Consider the following 19935-nt stretch of genomic DNA (forward strand, 5'->3'; position numbering starts at 1 on the left):
ATGGAGATATGGCACTGAGGGACATGGTTAGTGGGCATGGTGGGGGTGAGTTAGAGGTTGGACTTGATGGTCTTAGTGGTCTTTTCCAACCTTAATGATCCTATGATTCGATGAGATCCCATATGGTGCAGATGTGAGCAGATTAGTTATTTGGGTAATAAAGCAGCTGTTTGGCTTGGCTGAGCAGTTCTCTTCGTCTTTCTTGAATACTGCTCATCAACCCACTTCAACCCACTGGCCCTTCCCCAGCCTTCCCCTTTTCCATACCCTGACTGTGCATATACACAGATAAATAATATGTGCTATGTATTATGTATATATGCATGTGTGTGTGTAGGCAGCTGTGCCTGCTGCAGGGATTTCCTCCCAAACAATACCTGTTGTGCTAGCCATTGCAGTTCTATTGGTTCCCATGCTCAGAGCAGTTTGAGTTTCCTGCTGGCTCAGCAGCAAGACTTTCAGAGCTTTTTATACTTATTCTTCTCTGGGAGCCAAACAGAGGAGTGCAGTTTGCCTTTGAATAGAGAGCTGACGGGGCAGGCGGCAGGAAGCTTGCCTACCAAACCGTGTGAACCTCTCTAGGGGAGGAAGGGGCACAAGGCTGCTGGCTGGGCTCGGCGAGGCACTGCTGCAGCCCTTGCCTTGCACACCCATCATCAGCATGTGGGGCTGTGGTGTTCCTGCTCCAAAGGAGGGGAAATGGGTGTGAGATGGGAAGGGAGAGAATGGAAAGAGAGAATGGTAGAAGCAAGGCAGAGAGGGGTCAGAGAGTAGAGAAGAGTGAGGAGGCTTGATTTTTTGTTTGTTTGTTTGTTTGTTTTTGCATGAAACCATGTACATGGCCTCCTTGCATAAAACATATCTACTGCAACTTGTGCTGCTCTCTCTGCTCCTGGCTCAACAGAAGTTCTGTTTAAATTGCATGTGACTGATGACTGTGGCATCTCTATCTATTTTCAAGGCCCATTGTTTCTTGTTGTAAGACCAAGTGTTTGTTTGCCTACAGTCCCTGGGAACCCCAACAGCTTACTGCTGAGTTGACATGTTCTGCTCTGAGTATCTGTCTTCAGCTGAATGTGTTTGGGAAGCTTCAGCAAAAATGTTTTTCCTTGCTTGTAAGAAAGAGATGAGAGAAACAATTTTTTTTTTCTTCATATTCAAACGTTCTAAAAATGATCAGTTGAGAAACTCCAGCACTTTTTGCCTTTGGAGCAGAGACCTGAGATTTGGCAAATATCTGGAATTTGCCTTTGGTTGTTCTTCACAGGGAAAAAAAGGTTGAGCTAAGAAACCTTAGAAAAAAACCAACAGCCTCAGATCTCAGACACTCAACAGAAACTTCTGAGAGGCAGAGGCTGGATTCTCTGAAGGCACCTGCTCAGTGGAGACTTGTTCAGGTCTGGCAGCTGAATCACTGACAAGAAGCTGGGAGAAGTGCTACAGCCTCGTGCTGCAGGTGTGGAGCAGCAGCTCTTTGAATTTGTTTTTCCACACTGACAGGGATGCTGCAGTGCTGGAGCAGAGGGTGGAGATGCTCTCAGAATACCATGCTTCCAGCAGAGAAGAGATGCAACAGCCCTTGGGGTTTCTGCCACGTGGGAGCTCTCTGTTGTCAGCAAATATTTGGGGAGCCCTCTGACAAGGGCTGTGACTCGCTCCTGCCTGCTCCCTCAGCAGAGGCTGATGGTCTGTCAGCATTCAGTTCATCTGCTTTTCAAGCGCTGTGGAATTAACATGGGAAAACAAGAGCCAGTGCTGCTGGTGAGTCCCATGGCTGCCGGGATGCATCATGGCATTCCTGCAGCTTTATTTCAGTTCGCTGCCTATGAATCGAGGAAATAACACAAACTCAAGGCAGGTTGAAAGTATGGGAAGTCTGTGGGATCAGGCACTCAGCAGTTAGGAAATACTTGATTTAAAATTGCCCTTGCCATGTGAACGCAGCTCCCGTTTGCATAGCCATTGTGATAGAGTTGCTTTTAGCTGCAGGATTGAATGCTGAAAATAATGCCTCCTATTTCGTTTTGCTGGCACACAGTGTCAGAAGAGGATGTTGGTGCTATGGCAGTATGGGTTGAACTTGGCCACAGGTGGGAAAGCTTCCGACAGTCACAAAGGCAGATTCCGGTTGCCTGGCTAAGTGTCAGTGCCGGTCTCTGAAGACTGAGGCACTTAATCTCTCTATTTGAACAGAACAAGCTAACATATATCTTGCTAATCTTATTCTGGGAGACAGTTGAATTATTTTAGCTTAAAATTACCAAAAGAGCCTGCCTGAGGCACACTTCCAGCACAGAGTTTCTCAGCAGGAGCAGCTGAGCTTTGGCAGAGCTCTAAGTAAGGGAAAGCAGTCATTAATGGAGGCGTTATGCAACTCTCACTGCAGGCAGTGCTCATGAGGCAGAATGGCAAACTTAGGCTTTATGGATGGATCCAGAAGGAAGAAGTATGCGTGCTCATAGCATCCTGCCTCTGTGCCTTCGGGTAGCTGATTGGTACTGGCGAGCCACTGTAAAGCATGAAGAGAAATGTGGGATTTCTCTTTCCCTTGCATCTGTGGGAAAAGTAAAGGGAAGAATGTGTGTCCTAAGCTATTGCTGGGAGCTTCTTCCAGAAGACCAGTCCCTGAACAGCCCTTCTTGAAGGAGGACCTCTTGCACCCACCGCTGATCCCTGGTAAGCCCCTCTCATGGACAGAGCCCACCTCTGCTCCCAAGGACACCCAGATACTCACTACTTGACAGGGATGCTCCCCTTCAAGGTGACAACATCAAATGATTTTATCACCCTCTATGGGACTTATTCACTCAAACTGTAATATTTAGTTATTTAGTTATTTATTTTATGATTTATAATAAATATTATAAATCATAATAAATATTGTAATATTAATATTTAGTTATTTAATTATTTAGTGATTCATTCTGTTGTTATTCTTTGCTGAATGCTGCCCAGTTTGCCAATGTCTTCTTTGGCATGCAAGTGCCTGCAGTTGTTTTCTCTGTTCAGAGATTTCTCCAAATACGTTTCCTTGCATTGCCCATGTTCCAGGTGGAGCTTTTTGATGCTGCTCTCCTTCTCGATCCCCCATCTCAGAAGGATCGCTTATGAGACTAAAATCATAACAAGAATATACAGCTCAGTCATTCTTCCCATCCTCATTACTAAATCCAAAACAATCCTTTTGTAAAAAGAAATGCTTTATAGGTTCATATTCCATCAGCCTGGGAAACAATTCCTTCCCATATACAGCTGCACTGAACACAGCGGTGAGGTGCACACAGCAGGCTGACAGGAGGACCTGGGCTCCCAGGCAGGGAAAGGCAGAGGCACGGAGTCTCCAGGCAGCTCCTGTTGTGTTGCCCCTAAGCAGGGGACTGGGAGCTGCTCCGAAACTGCAGGAAATATCTGATCCACACAGTTTTCCTGTGGCTGCCATGCTGAGTTTTCTCTTTTTGAGATCTGAATCCTTTAAAGCTTTGTTTGCAGAGGTGAATGAAAATGAGCTAGTGCCTACAGAGAGACCTGGAAGCCATTTGGTGCAGAACAATCAGAAATCTGACAATGAATGCAAGCTTCTTTTTAACTGAAAATAACTTGTACATTTAAAGAGCAGAATGTGCACATACATTCACAATGGCTGCTATCAGCAGCTCTGGCACTTTCTCTGAGCATTAAGTCCTGGTCCTGGAGATTGTTGCTGCCCCTCAGGCTTCTGTCCATCTCTGTGCAGTTCCCTGCAGCATTTAAGCCCCATTAAGTGCATACATTTTCTTTGGCTATTCAACTCCAGCCACTTTTAGGAAGAAATTGGCCAGAATCCTTGAACCTAAAATAGTCAAATGTCTGTCTTTCCATTGAAAAGGATCTCATTTATCTGACAAGCAGTGCAAAATGCAATAGGTAATTTAGTTCAAGCATTCTCCAAGAAACCTGTTGTTGCAAAACCAGGCAAGTGGTTTGCACAGAAGAAGATAAGGTACTTTATGGAAGCCCAGCTTGTTGCGCTGCATGTCAATATGTTTGGTTTCATAATGTGTGTGAATTTTATTATCAGGCTCTTGGTTTCTACCACTCTCTTTAGAAATATGCCACCACGAGCTGCTGCATGGGGAGTATGGCCTTTCAGACGCTCCTTCTGCAAGTATCTGTCCTGCTCCCAGTCTTTGTTCCAGGGTTGTTCTGAGCATGAGAATTAAAAATCAAACTGGAGATGGTGGCCAGCACAAGGAAACAGCCAAAGTTATTTTAATGAATATCTTTCTATACCTGCCAATCCACCCTCCCCTGCAGGAAAAACAACTCTCGAACGAATAGAGCATATGGCAAGGAAGATAGAGTGCCCATGCCAAGTTTGTCTTTGCCTAAGCAGAACTGGCTGTAAGATGCTGAATCTGCAGATATTCCCTTGGAACATGCTCTTAGGGAGAAAAAGGAAGCACTTTCCCACTGCTGCTTTAGTCTGGCTCCTGCGGTCTCTCTGTTCAAGTCCTCAGTGTGCAGGACATTGCTGTGGCTGTAGCTCCTGGATTCAGCTTGTTGCCCACCAGTGTCTGTGTCACTGGGAATATGGGGGCACCACTGTATTGTTGCTGCCTAGAAGTGAGGTGTTCAGCCCAAGTCCCTTTGCTATGACTTACTCTCCAGTCAGGAGGCAGCCACCTACCTCCACAGGTTTATTCACCTGTTTGTAAAATAGGTGTGAGAGGTGCCTTTCTCTCTCCATCAGAAACCTCTGGATGCTTGCTCAGCCTGTGGCCAGCCCTCACGGCTTGGTCTGTCTGTGCACAGCATGGCCAGCTCAGCCCCATCAGAGGTAGCTTATGGGAGACGCATTGGTGGTGCACCCTGGAGCAGTGTGGGTACATGGGAGCTCACCACTCCTGCTCTGAAGGATGTAACGTGTCAGAGGAACTGTAGTTTTGGTGCTCCACAGCAGTATATGTCTCTAGAGTTACAGTTGAGGTTTGAGTGGCTAAATTTAGAAGTTAGGCAACCAAGAACTTAACTGGACCTATCTCTGCTGGGACTGAAGCTATGAAAATGTTTGTCTTGTTATTTTTTCTATAGACAGTCTCAGACTTAAGGGGAGAGGCCACTGCTCCACCTGGATGCATGCCATGGAGGGACATCATGGGCCAGGAAAGGGTTCTCCTCTCCCAGGACCCTCTCCAACACTTTGGCCTGGAGATGAAGTACCCACATGTCAGGAAGGCCTCTCTCTGTGGACAGTGAGGTCTCTGTTTCCAGAAGGTAAAGGATACCCTGCAGGGTAACAAAATTAATGGCCTAGGGAGTTCCTTTGTTTAAATGAATGCTGAGGAGGCTTGGTGTTTCACATGGTTAATGTTTCCTGTCCTCTTCGTAGTCCTCTCATGGCAACCTGTGTACTTTGCAATGCAAAGACACATGAATCTCTGCTCTACAGAAATGTAAATGTTTTGATAAAACCATTCTTAACAAGTTTGATTCGTTTAATCAGCTTGATTAACTGCAGAGCTTTATGCTCTTTAATCAGGAAGGATTCACTATAAATTATCATTTCTTGCAGTTCTGTGAAGAATACCGTGGTGCACAGGATCCTGCTCCCTACCAGCATGGGAGACTTTCATATGGAGCACCCAGCCTTGCCTCGGTAGCCCCACTGCAGGCTCCTTGAGAGACTCTCTTCTTTCTTGCCTCTGCATCTCCCCAGTGATCAACCTCACCTCTCAGTGTAAGTTCAGCTTGCCTCTTCTTCCAGCAAAGCCCACAATAAAGGAAGCACAAGTATACATCACCGTTCTCACCTTGTTGAGCCTCACAACTCGAACTGGGATTTCAAGGGCTGACTGAACAAAATTCCCAGGCTTACCAGCAGCAAGAGTAAAAAAAAGTGTTGATCAGAAAATCTCAACTCAGGTCTACATCACAAATGTTTTTTTTTTTCTCTCTCATTTAGGGTGGCAGACTGACAGACTGTAAACTAAGTCCAGTTGGAAAGAAGATAATTTTGTTGTCTTCTGCCCACCTCATTTTTCAGCACTGGACGTCCAGTGGTGTACCTGTCTGAAACCTCCAAATACCTGGAGATTCCACACAGCACTGATTCTTTTTAAAATAGACCATTACTGTCCGTGCTACATTTCTCTGCACCTTTTAGTCAATATCCCAGATGAAAGAAACAAACAGGAGATTTAAAACAACTGAAGTCTCCCGTCAAATTTAGATTCTGCAGAGAGCTCCACAGCAGCTGGAGCATTTATGAAGTCTCCACACCAGTGGGTTTGCTCTGTGTGTACTCATCTCTCATTGCACTGCAATGAGTGCTGCAGAGCCACTCCTCAGCACTCCTCCCTGGGGGTTGTGATCTGAATGCATGGGCTGAGCAGCATGGTTCTGCAGCTCTCGTCAGTCCCGGGCCTTTATTCCTGCTTGACTCTCAAGTGGAATTGCCCATGAGATAATTGCATATTTCATACAAAAGCAGTAGTTTTTGTCCTTTCTCCACATTTCCATGGCCAAGCCTCACTTAACATCTGTAAAATTTTACATCCCTAGAACCTAAACACTCATTTCTGAGGAAGGATTCCTGTTGTCCAGTTTCCACTGGAACACTTGTCTCAGTTGGCTGGCCAACTTCTCACACCTTGGCTTAATGGAGGTGGATCTCAGGCCCTCTAGTGCAAAAACAGAGAATGAAAAAATACCCTTCATTCAGCATCCAAGCAGCTCCCCATGGGCAGGATCCTGGACCCAGGGCAGACAAGGTCAGGGAGAGGGGAACTTGTAAAAGGCATGTGAGATCCATCACTGGTAGTGCAGGAAAACTAGCAGGATGCTCACCTGGCTCTGCAGCCAGAGTCCTGCACACATTGCTTCCACAGGTGGGTGGTGCATGAGGAGACATTCTGCTTAGAGGAAGCCTGGTCTTTCCTCACCTTTGACATTTCTACACAGTAAAAAAAGCTCTTGGCTGTTTTCCGGAAGCTTGGATTCAATGTTGGTTTTTTTTTCTTCTTTTTCCACACAGACTAAACATTCATGTCATATCCTGTCCAAGCAGTTGTTTCAATAGCTGCCCTGACAATGAAGGCACTTGGGCTTAAGTGGCAAATCCTCTGTGACCAGAACTGCTCTTAATGAAAGATTACACCTTTGTAAGGCCAAAATGGTTGTTATTCAGCTTTGGCTTTTGACAGAAGCACTGAAAATGTTTCTGGATTGGATGTGAAATGTTGTGCAATTTCTATGATACCAAGGTGGTATTAATGTGAAAAGGACACAATCTGTCCTTTTCGCATTAATGGACTAAACAGCAAAACAGGAGTGGGAGGATTAAAGCCTCAGAGGTTTCATACACTCTGAATTCATTGGAGTTTTACAGCTCTAGCAAGGGAAATATTCAAAAGCAGAAGAAATCATAGAATCATGGAATGGCTTGGGTTGGAAGGGACTCCAAAGATCATCCAATCTCTATCCTTTGTCACGGGCAGGGTTGCCAACCGCTGGTGCAAGCATTAGATCAGGTTGCCCAGGGCCCTATTTATTATGGATATATAAGATGGATGTATAATTTCGGATGTATAAGAATATGGGTAAGAAAATCTGTAAGAATATATTAAATCTGAAACCATATATATATAACTCAAATCGCCTTTTCTTTTAATCTCTTTGAAAATGTTGCTCACATTTGGAAGGCTCTGGCAGGGGCAGGCAGGACTCTGGAGAACCGAGCAACTTTTCATGGAGGTGGAGAGGTTCAGAGCTGTCGTTCAAAATGGCTTCAGCTCATGCTGCAGCAGTGCTGCATGTGCTTGGAGTGGAGGAGGCTGCAGCTCACTGCAGTTAGAGGAAATAGAGAAAAGCTCAATCCAGGCTCAGGATGCAGTACAGTTCAGGCTGCTTTGAAATAAAAAATTCTTACAGTTGGTTGCTGGATCCAGGGAGGACACAGTAAGATGTCACTGATTACCTCCTGGAGAAGCCACAGATGACTGATGACTGTTAAATCACTTTTTCATTGTGAACGGCACACAGCGGTGGGATCTGCACCGGAGGCTGTTGCATCACTCGTCATGGTTTCAGCAGAGCTTTGCAGAAAAAAAAAATGAAAGTAAACTGTGTTATTTTGAGCCTGAGCAGTGAGTGAGTTCTCAGTATCTAAATGAGAGCTTTTAGAGTCAGCTCCAGGTGTTGCAGGAAGTGGTGGAGGTGACTCAGTAAATGTCACACTTCCCTCCAAGTCAGTTGTGCTGTCCAAAAATAACACTCCTTGGGCATCTGGCTGCTCGGCATGGCCCTGCTGTTTTCGTGGCACTCTAAACATTCCTGCTTGGCACTTTCCTGGTTTTGCACCACCTTCCCTGCTACAAATGTTGGCCTTTATCTTCCTGTCTTTGTTCTTCCCCATAAAGCCAAAGACATGGCTAGTTAAGTTTTGCACATCTCTGAAAACAAGCATTAATCCCTTTTATCCTCATTCCATAGCTTTGCTGCATTTTCTTAAATATTTATTCCCCTTGCCTGACCACTGTTTCCTCTCCTGCTTCAGCTCAACACATTTCTCACTGCAGCTGCCCTGTTGAAGCATTGCTGAGGGCACTGACCACACACAGGCTTAAGCAGGCAGACAGCAGCACAATGGAAAAGAGAAACCTTCTGTATCTGGCGGTGTGGGCTGTCCCAGGACAGCACCAGATGGAAAGAGGAAAGGAGCCAGGAATACAGAGAAGCCCCAAAGACTGTGTTAGGTTAGAAGAGAAAGTGTGAGCATGTCATCCCAAATCCTTCCTCCCTCCCAGCTTAGGAAACATGAATGGGCCCACAGCTGGAGAACTGCATAAGTTGGAGCATCAGATTTTGGTGCACGGGTCAGCTACAGGCTGAATGTGCCAGATTGGTGGAGGTGCTGGGATCTTTGCTGTTTCTTTATGGACAAGTCCCATAAATTTCTGCAACTGCTGCTTGGTTTGGATTTTGTAAATTGACACTTCTGTTTTCATCTGAGCCTTACTTGACAATGATTCTTATGACAGTTGTCTAACCACAGGGTATCTGCTCCTGTGCCTGCAGTAAGGCTTCAGACCAGGTACTGCTGGCTCCTTAAAACTAACCCTTGTGCTCTCTTACCCACAGGCATCTCAACCCCACAGATGTTATCTCACAGCAGTGGGTTGGGTGCTGTTCCTGGAGAGGGATGCCCAAGCTATGTCATACCTGCTATTAGAGATATGGCCGTACTTCACATGCTGGTGGTGAAACCACTCTGGAGCCCTGTAACAGAAATGCTAAGTCACAGCCTGAATCAGTAATCGAGCACCTGGTGGGAAGGCAGGGCCAACCCAGGGGAGCTCAGGTGCGTGCAATACATCTGAGTAACCAGGAGGAGCCAGGATCCACTTCTTCCCAGACCTCAGTTAAAGGTTGGCAAGGGAGGAAAGAGTATTTTGCTGGGGGTCCCTGCGTTCCTGAAGCCTTCAAAGGGTAAGAAGATTCTTTCCTCTGTTACTGTGTCTACAGCTGCTACATTTGAGCATATCCTCACTTGCTGCAGGTTAGGACTTCATTACTATGCTGCTATTGCTATGCTTTCCATTCTGTTATAATGTCACGAGCCCCTTGCTGTAGCATGAACTATCGCCTCTTGCTTTTACGATGACAAGGTTTCCTATCCTTTTAGCAGCAGCTCTTGGCTGGAGCTGCCTGGGCTGCATGTCAGTCCACACAGTTGCTGTCTCCTCACGGAGGATGGGCTGACTGAGAGACGAGGTTGGACCCTGACCTCTGTGCTCTTGTGCCTTCTGCCCTGTATGGTGGAGGGAAGTGCACTGAGGAGAGCAGTGGGCACTTATTCTGCAGGACATCAGAATGCCTGGAGCTGTTTGGGCTCCTTACACTAGTTATGGTGAACAGTTGTGCTGTGGCTCTGTCCTGTACTTGCCCCTTCTTCTCTTCCATTTGCGTGCCCAGGACAGATGGATAAGCTGGATGTGCTTCTGTTACCAGCTTGCTTCAGCTGGAGGATGCTCTCCAGAGCAAACCTTCTTGTTGTTCCCACATACTCTGCTCTGGGTCACCTCATGGGGTGGTCTCAGAGTGCATGGGCTGGATGCAGTGTGCAAGAGACCAAAATGGAAGGTGCTCTACAGGATCACACTGGCTGCCTGCAGAGCCATACTGCAATTAGCCCAAAGAAAACCCCTAACTATGTGCTGTATGCATATCAGGCCCTCAGCCCCAGAGCTGAGTGTCAGTCTCATGCCAACACTGGGCCTGTGGTCTCCGACCACAGTGCTGCAAGTGCCTCAGGGCTGAGTGCTGGCAGACAGGCACAGGGCATGATCCCAAGGCACAGGTGTTTCTTCTGGGCTGGGTACATCATGGGCTGTGGAGTTTTCATCTGTGGATCAGATGAGGGTTATCTTAAGCACCAACTATAGAAAATGGAGGCTGTTCTCATTCTTGCTTGTCCTGAGGAGACTGTTTGTGTCTCCATTTTTTGTTGTCTTTCCTCGCACAGTTTTCCAAGGCCTCTGTTGTTCTGCAGTAGAAGTTTCAGTAGAAACTTTTCACTGACTTAAATGAAGGAGCCCTTTGGAGAATGATGTTGCCTGGATCTTATATACTCAGAAGCATTTGATCATGAGTTTTAGATGCATTCAGGGCCAGATCTGCTGATTTACAAGGCTTATAATCCTGCTCTTCAAAACTTGTGAAATATGGATGCAATTTATGTATGGCTGAGAGAGGTACTGACATGCTCTAAGGATTTTGTTTTGTTTTTAACTGTGTCTTTATAATTTCTGAGTTTCTGGGACTTTTCACCGGTTCTTTTAAGTAGATCCACGTAGCTTATGAGGAATGTGCTGCAGTGGAGAGAGCTGAAACATTGGGGCAGATTTCTCTGGCCAAAGCAGTGCAGCTTGCCAGCGATTGTGGGGGGGTTTGGGAGGACTGTAGTGGGGCTTGACTCAGCTGGCAGTGACAACAGGGTGGCTGAACACAGCAGCACAAGGCCTGGGCCCTGCAGTTTCCTGCTGGGGTTGGCAGCCATGGCTAGTGATGATTCAGTGCCGATGAGTGGGTTCCCACAGGGATGTGCGAGGGGCATGGGGTGGGAGGATGCAGTGGGCAATGGGCTGAGACTGCTGTCCTGCAGAACTGGTAGGACTCCTGAGGCTGTGGCAGGGCCTAGAAGGCTTCTGCGGAGCATAGGAAGCACCAAAGCACTGCTGTCCCTGCATTCCTCTGGGTAAGCAAGCTGTGTGTTGGGCTGACGGAGCAAAGCTTCATTCTGTCCTGTGGACCACTGTGGAGTTTTCAAGGCAGCGTGGATGGTGTGAAGGTGCCCAAGTATGTGGGATGGCTCTGAGACCTCCCCAGCAGCTGTGTCTGCTGCACTCGTGGCAGGTTATAACACTGCTTTAGCAGAGCTTTGCATAATTTCTTGAAGGGAAGGATTTAGCAAGACAAGAAAAGAGGAAATGCAAATGTCTTTCTTTTATTTTTATTTTTTGGGTCAGGCAGCCATATGCTCACAGTGCCTCCATTCACTTCGGCAGCTGCGTATGGTAGATGCAGTGACCGGAAGCTGCAGTCCAGCTTTCAGATGATCAGATGATGCAAAGTCTGGAAAATAACAAACATGAGCTCTCCAAGCATGGGCATAACTGTTACTGCACGCGCGCTGTAATTCAGGAACTAACAGATGTCCCTAAGCTTCATGCCTGGCCCAAAAGGGACATAAGAAGGGAACTGGTTCAGGGTTTATGCACAGCTGCACGGATCAGATGACACTGTCAGCTGAATCTGCCCCTAGCCAGTCCTGATTTATCAGAGCAGGAACCCTGACCTTTATTTGGGCACAGAAATACCATCTTGGAAAGCTCTGCAAAGAAGAAGAGCAAGGACCGTAAGAATCCAAGGCATTTCTGTAAAGAAGAGTCTGGTTACAGACTGAGATATGCAGGCCTCCATAGCTGTGTGCTCCTCACTGGCGTTTGTCAGAAGCAGTCCCAAAGGATGCTTTCCAGGGGCCGGGCTTGTGGAACATTTAACATTTCCACTTATGTTTATCTGGGCGTGACAAGCACTGCTACGCATGATGGTCTTATTCCCAACTCTGCAAGGTGGGAGCTCAGACTTATGGTAATCAGTGGCTGTTTGGTGGCCAGCACAGAATGAGTTGGCAGCTGCCATCAGGTCCTGTGTCATGAAACCACTGTGCACTGGCATCCTCGGCTCAACAGAAGAAGCCAGGACGTTTTTCTCATTCTTACTTGGAACACAAAACCTGAGCTTGAGCTCTGCTTTCACAAGGCATGGTGGCTGAAGATAGCTCTGCAGATCTGCATGACCAGGACTTGACCATATTTCAAAACACGGCTGAAAAGGGGAAGTGGAGAACCCCTGTGGATTTCCTTTCAACCTCATCTTCCTGGATTGGGCAAATGATGCTTGGGACTGTTATGGCTGCAGCTGAGCTCTGAAGGCACACAGCCAGGGCACTGATGCCATGAGACAGGGCACTGGGTTTTCTCCCATTGGCCTCAGTGAGACAGCGGAGGAAAAATAGGCTGCAGCCTGGGTTGTACTGTCAGGTCTGACCATGGGAGAATGCTTTCTTTTAAGCTTAGCAGTTACCTATTCACAAATGCTCCTCTTTCAAAGTCATAGAATCATAGAATCTTAAGGTTGGAAAAGACCACTTAAGAGCATCTAGTCCAATCACCAGCCCATCACCACCACGCCCACTAAACTGTGCCACTCAATGCCACAAGTCCATAGGATAACTTTTTTTTTTCCTACTGTAAAGCAACAGGGACTTTCCATTTGCAGAAAGAAGGGAGCATAGGTTGGTGGCTACAGCTCAGAAGCAGCAGCTTGGAGATAAAGCATCCATTAACTTGCAGGCACTTGCAGAGTTCTAATTATGGGCAGCTCTTAATCTCTTGTGTTGTTTTTTCCTAAAATGCACTGATAAAGAGTGAGAACTAATCCTGAAAGACAAGGCACTCAAAGGGACATCAGCAGCCTCTCTGCAGAGCAGAGTAGTGTTGTGCAATGCTTATCTGCAGAAATCTGCAATTCCGAGTACAAGGAGTGCCCTGTTTGCAGCAAGGCCAGGTCTATGGCAGTGGCCCCATGGGAACTGCAGTTTCCCTCCCAGACGTGACTTAGTTCAAGACCTTTGCCTCAACCTTTGCAGCAACTTGTGTACCATCAATTTTCAGTTTCATAGTTTTAGAAAGCAGCACAAAAAGCCCCTCAAAAGAGCAAGTAGAGTGCTACCCAGCTGCATGGATGGTCACAAGGAAATCAGTAGACCAGGAAATGGAAGGACAAGGAGAAGTGTCAAAGTTAGAGAGCAAATTTATTTATTACAGGACTTGTTCTTCCACTTGCACACATTTCCTTCTGCATGATGTCCTACTGTCCGTCTCTGTGGGGTTGTGGGGAACGACCACACATCTCTGTTTCCTCAGACGTCCTCTTTTCCCTTACTTGTCCTGGAGGTCCTGAAATGCAGCAGTGCCTGCACTGTTGTTTCACTAACACAGCTGGTTCTTAATGGCCCTGTGATGTTTACTTAGGTCCTGTGGACCCACAGGGGAAAAAATGGCTCTTTTAGCACAAGAAGCCTGATGGAAAGGGTGGTTTATGAGAGGAACAAAGTTTTGGGAAGAGAGGAAAAGTCAAATGAGTGCAAACACCAAAGCTATTCCCTTGCTTGAAAGGAATACTAAGAAAACTTGCTCAGTGGGTCGTGATGAGCTCATTCAGTCCGTTAGATTACTGGAAAAATCTTCCACTTTGAGAAGTATGCATGCGTCTGTGTTGAGTCAGAATCTGGCAGAGCTGCTTTAGTACACATTTTTGTTGTGAAAAAGTCCCTTTTGTCTTTTGTGAACCTGAAAAATTTCTGGCCTGAGTAGGCTCTATGTTTCAAAGTTTTTTGCACAGAAAATGTAGGCTCTGCACTGTTGCGTGGCAGTGTGGTCGTAGGCAGTGTGGTATCTCTGGGCCTAGGGTGGGTTGGTTTCTTACTTGCACTTTTTTCCAGTGTTGTGCATCCCTTTCTTGCTGTCCAGGCAGCTTTTATGCAGTGTACAAATAGTGGTGCATGAAAACATTGCAGGCACACCCCTGCACATGCTCATGTACAATTCATGGTTCCAAAAGTTTGCTGTACGCATAACAACTTTTTTCTGCTGAACTTCTTGGCATACTTTCAGTGCAGAGCTGGCAGCCTTCGTACAATGAATGCAGCCTAAAGTGTGGGGGCTCAGAGAAAATAACGAGATCTGTGACACTGAGAAAACACAGTCACAGACACCACAGCACTACGCTGGGATGAGCACAGTAGCTGCAGGGGAGGGGTCATGGTCAAATATGCTATTTCAAGCAAAATCTGAGGGGAGGATGTGTGCTTGGCCACAGGAAGAGCGTTGTCTTAGTCACAGCAGTTAATCATGCAACATGAAGAGAAGTACGTACAGCAAGATTTCTGTTTCCAGCAGTTTTTCCTCCTCTGAAATGACTTGCATATATTTTCTCCTTGCTATTTGCAGTATGGCAGCATCTGCGCCCGGCCTTGATGAAAAGCCGGCAGCTCCAGGCGGTGTGAGCCACACTGCCGTCACCAAGCTAACCTCCCCATGCCTCTTGCAGGCAGACAGAGACAAGGAGAGAAAAAAAATGTCCGGTGACGTCAATAAAGACCACATTCTGCTGGATAATATTACTGTGTGCCTCAACCGCCCACTCCCTTTAATTTACTAGAAGCTAAGCAAGCTGTTTTGAAACCCATAGCTTCCAGCATGTTTACGCTGCTCTCCCTCCACCAAAGGCTACTAATTGTCAGGAGCTTGAAAGCTACCTGATGCCTCGTTCAAAGCGCTGAAGCAGAGGGGATTTCCATGAGTAATAATTTCAGTCTGTGCCTGCGCAGCACACCGTAGGCTAGAGTAAATTGATCCAGCTGCTTGCAAGGCTGGATGGAAAAGTGCCCAGGGGGGCCAGAGCGCAGCACCAGATGGAGTTAGATGTCATCATGTGGGGCTCCCAGCTGCTGGGCATGCTCCAGCCTGGCTCCCAGCAGCAGCAGCAGCTCTGCAGGCTGGGCTGCACTGCTCGCAGCATGTGGTTGGGTCGCCAGTGCGTGTTGCAACATCTTCTCTTGTAACGAAGAGGACAATTTTGGATTAGCCAGAACCGTTGTCGTCTTTTGCTCAGCTGCAATCTTCTCTGTGACAACGACTAAAAAAGTTTGTGAGAGGCTGGCTGCCTCCACAAATAACCAGAACTGGCAGGATTAACCTGTAACCTGGGGCGGTGTATACACACATCCCACCAGCCAGATGGCAGAGTTCAAAGATCCGCTCACTTCCTGGCCGAGGTTGCAAAAGTTAATTTTTATCCTTGTTAAAAAGAAGTAAGAAAACATAGCAATAAAATGTGTGCTGCTTGCTATCTCTGGTTTTAATCACCCTTGTTTTATTCCTTTGCATTTTGCTATTAAATAGGTTTGGGGGATGTTAGGGAAAGGCATTTTTTTTCTCTTGTGGAGATGTTTAAAATCCTGCTTGGTGTCTTTGTTATTTTACTGGGGTATTTGTGTGATCAATTCAATTTAGTCCTTTGGCAAGGAGTGCAAAATAAGAGGAACTAATTAAAATAGCAGGAATGCAGTTCACCATTTTTTTTCCAAATGAGCAATTCAATTAGAAGCACAGCGAGAGCTGGCACCCTGGATCTGGAGGCTCCTATGTGGAGGCTCCTGCAGGTCTGAGGCTGCTGCAGCCGGGGCCCTCTTGCCAGCAGTGTGGGGAAAGCGCCGCACTCACGCAGTACTGCAACATGGGGACATTGTGCCACTCATGTTTGTACACATGCTAGAGCAAAAGTCAGCATATCTAACCATGAGGGCACTCTAGGTCCTTCCTTGGCCTTGAACATCTGACTTTCCTTACCTCAGTGCTAACTGTGACAAGAAAGGCTGTAGAGTGTGAGGTTCTGATAAGCACTGGTGCGCACTGCAATCATATGGATGTCATGATGTGTAGGCAAAGGTGAGCATCCCAGCCAGCAGATTGCAGGAGCAGGAGGGGAAGAGTAAAGTTCACGGGCTGTTTTCATGAAGGTTTGTCCTTGCTGGCTGAGCCATTATTGAACATGGCTGAAGCTGCTGGCAGTGCAGCCACAAACCTGCAGGTACCCTTCAGGAGAACAGCACTGGGAGTTCCAGGCAGGGAGTTCATGATTAATTTTGCAGGCATTTATTGTGCAATATGTAATGGCCACCAGCCAGCTCAGAAGTTAAGCCAGAAGATGACTGTCAAATGAAACAGTTACGTTTGGCAGATCTTTCCGAAGCTGCTGTGCAAAACAGGCATCTTGAAGCTAATTTTTGGGTTTTCCAGATCTTCTGCACAGCTTGTTCTTGTATCATGGTCCTTTTCATTTCCCCCTTTCTAGCAGATGAATTGGTTTTCACTTGCATGCTGTGTAAGTTTTAGTCAGGATTTTTCCTATAGGCAGCACTCTCTGTGCCCTGCAATCAGCAGCAGCTCTCTCCTGGTGATTCGTCCTTTAATGGTGTTGCAAGGAGCTCACCATGCTGTCTAAAAATAAATCTGCATTTTCTCTGAGCAGCCCGTTGGGCCCAGGTGAGGGTGAGGAGCCCTGCCCCTGCAAATGTGGTGCAGTGGGCACCTTCCCATGGTGTGCCCAAAGGTGAGGCCGGTCAGCGAGCTGTGCTTGGACGCGGTCTGGCACAAACACCCTAGTGATAAAGCTTAATGTGTAACCAAGGGCTTTTTCTTCTCTGTCAGCACTTGGCAAGAAGATACTGTAAATAAGGATCCCTGTGAGTAAATAGATATGTGTGGAGAGGGGAAGGGAGCTCCGTAGTAAGCAGTTTTGAAATACATGCAAGGGTTGCTTCAAGTGATAAGGTCGTTTGAGTAACCTGCAAACCATACGGATGCCCGGTTTCAAAAACAGGAAAGCATCTTGTTTGAAAGCCTTCTGAGGCAACACGAGGGCTTAGAAAAGAAGCTGGCTTTGTGGTTAAGTGATTGTACTTCCTTATTGATATAATGATTGGGCCGGTGCAAGGCCTGACGGGATGGCGGTGCTGCCGACCGCAAGCTGAGCAGTTGTGATGACAAAGTGCTGCAACTGGCTGCGGGGCTTTTTGCAGGGATGAGAAATCTCAAAGTTTCCCTTTTCATTTCCTCTTGTGCTAGTCTGAAGAGCTTTTTTTGTGTGTATTTTGTGTGTGTGTATGTGTGTGTTTGGTTTGGTTTTGTTTTTCTTCTCCCTCTCTTTTTCAGAAATGTAGCAAGAAACAAATAACCCATGTGGGCTGCCACCCTCCTCACACTGCCTGCTGAGCATGGGCAAAGCATGCCTTTGTGAGGAAATCAGCCCTGTCACACACACTTTGCTGATGCTGTAGCATTTCCCTGCAGGTAAAACCAAGCCACGTGCTTTCTGTCCAGTCTTTGTTTAGGAGTAAGAAAATGAGTTAAAGTTTCCATGGGATACATGTGGGCACACGTGAGGGGAATGTGCACGTGTGTGGCAGAGCGCAGTGTGATCCCTGCTGACAGCTGGATTTACCTAGCAAACAGCAGCCTGTCTTACCTGAAATGGCACAGCTAAAACAGATCCAGAACAGTGAGTTATTGGTGATTGTGGAGGTAACAGACGTGGAGATGTGCAGAGCTGAGATCCAGGTTTTGCCTTCTGCAGGTACATGGTTTCAAGCAAAGGTTGTACTCCTTTGCCTTGGGTTTGTGTTCATCCACTCCCTGAGCACAGAGCAGGTACCTGCATGTGTCCCATTCCCACTGTGCTAGAGGGCACATTTCTATCCCACCATCACCTCTCCTTACCACCTGGGGCATAGCCTTTGCTTCTTCCTTGGGGATGCAGCTGCTGTGGAGATCTGGCAGAGATGGGGTTGGCCAACAGGACACGGAATGCTGCATTTTGAATGCTATTCAACTGCAATGTTAATGGTTCCTCAGTTATCTTACAGAAAAGAAAATATTTTAGAAACGTTAGGAAATTAATTTAACTAGACTTGGAGCAAAGCTTTTTGGCTAAAAATTCAGGCTTCAGCCAGCATGGCAGGCTTTTGCCAACTCATTGCTTTGGTCCTAGAAGCCAGCAATGAAAAGAGAGCAAGGAAAAAAAAATCTGCTCCATTGCCCATTAGAATTAATTGTGCTTTTTTGTAAGTCTCATAAATCCTGCCCAAATCACGTCATCAAGCCACAGGGAAACTGAAACCTTGCCCAAGGCAGGAGCCAGCAGAGCTGTTCAGACTCGAAGAGTTGTGCTCAGGGATGAGCTCAAGGCGCTGCGATGCTGTTCTGAGTGGGGACTTGTCTGAGTGGAGAGCATGGGCCTCTGCTCCTCTCTGAATGCCAGGAGAGCTGGAGGGGCAAAGCAGCCCTCCTCCCCTCACGCAAGGAGATCTTCGTGGGGCTTTTCCTCTCAGAAGGGTGGACAGAAGGGAGGAGTGGGGTTTTCCACCAGGAAGGACCCTTCTGAGTTTATTATATTTTCCTTTTGGCATCGAGTAGGTGAAGGGAGGAAGATTAAAACATGATGTCTGGACTAAGCTCACAAGCATTCTCCACCTCTTCTCTCTTGAGGTGCTTTATTATAACTCCAGACAGGAAAACAGCTCTCAGATGGAGGAAAGGCCTCCTTGCTGATCTCTACTCTCCTGGATGCAGGGCCATGATGCTTGGCCAGGACACTAGCAGCATCTCCCTGGGAAAAGAGGGCTCCCCCAGACCTGTCCTGCCAGAGGAGAGCAGAAGGGAGAGCAGAGCTCAGCCTGAAGCAGTGGCTGGCCCCGCACAGGGGCACGTTTGCTGTCCATGAAAGAAAGATGTCACGCCACTCCTTGTTGCATCTCCCAACATTCTGCAACACACAGTGAAGCTAAGTGCAGCAGCCCTGCGTGGGCTCCAGCAGTGGTGCTTAGTGCCCATCTGAGGACTGCAGCACAAGCTGAAAATGGTTGCTTATTTTTACCTGGCTTTTTTTCCCCACCTATAATGCAGGCAAAGGCATAAGGGGGTGATGATCCCCCCCCTAAAAAGGAGCTAGCAGAGCCCCTCAGCTCTCTAGTCCCAGCACCCTGCCCTTTGTGCTCAGTCAGGCTTTTGTCAGACTCATCATTATTTCAGCTGCGTTTTTGCTGCAGAGGAATGCAGGTGTTTCCTCTGCTCCCACAGTGCACCCATGCTCTGATTTCTGAGCGGCTGGGGAGGCTGCTTGTGCGTGTCGTGTTGTGCTCAAAGGAGGCATTTGAGGAAAATGTGGATGCAGTTCAGGCAGATGACCAGGGGAACGGCGCATTTGCATGCACTTGCATGTGAGTGTAATTTAAGCAGGCAATGTGCCGAGCTTGCTTGAAAATCTGGCCCGTGTTTTTCCATTTGCGGGTGTGGTTTTTTTTTCTTTTTTAAGTTAAGAAAAGGCAAACACCTTGTTCCTTCACTTGATCTGCAATAACCTGAGCTGGTTCCGTTGGAAAGCTTGCTTATTCCTATTCCCCTTGGCTGCTGAAGTGGATGCTGAATTTTGAGCATCCTGAGAAGAGATGGCGTGCAGATGGGGTTCTTTGTTGCTGAAGCTTTTGTTGGACAATTATGAGGTTCATTTATACAGCTGTTTATATATTAAAATTGTTGGGTTGCCTGGGGCTACGGATAAGCGCTCCTTGTTTTACATATCTCTAAATAAATATAAAGGCACATTATTAATGGATACAGCTTTAAAAGCAAACACCCAGAGATGCACTTACAATAAGGGGAGGAAAAACCAAGGTTACATCATGTTGCTCAAAGCCAATTGCTTTGTTTTCTAAAATGTTTCTCTGTAGGACACAGATGATTTTTTGACTCATTCAGTGTTTGAGCATCCAAA

The 19935-nt window shown here is 46.9% G+C and overlaps 2 long non-coding RNA genes across 3 annotated transcripts in view; both read left to right on the forward strand.

Moving 5' to 3' along the window:
- Positions 1-2132: 2132 nt before the first annotated feature.
- On the forward strand, positions 2133-6237 carry LOC149918965 (uncharacterized). Its single transcript, XR_016464688.1, has 3 exons — positions 2133-2676; positions 5071-5253; positions 5552-6237. It is a non-coding gene; the product is annotated as an uncharacterized LOC149918965 (long non-coding RNA).
- Positions 6238-8934: 2697 nt separating this feature from the next.
- The window catches only part of LOC116228244 (uncharacterized), a 31648-nt gene continuing 20647 nt past the window's right edge, over positions 8935-19935 (forward strand). Inside the window, exon 1 of one of the 2 annotated variants that reach the window (XR_016464203.1) lies at positions 8935-9535. This is a non-coding gene — a long non-coding RNA (uncharacterized LOC116228244). The remainder of the gene's footprint in view (positions 9536-19935) is intronic. The other variant, XR_016464204.1, reaches the window with a different exon arrangement.

This window comes from Phasianus colchicus, chromosome 2, assembly GCF_987193195.1.
Source record: "Phasianus colchicus chromosome 2, bPhaCol1.hap1.1, whole genome shotgun sequence".
Taxonomy (NCBI): domain Eukaryota; kingdom Metazoa; phylum Chordata; class Aves; order Galliformes; family Phasianidae; genus Phasianus; species Phasianus colchicus.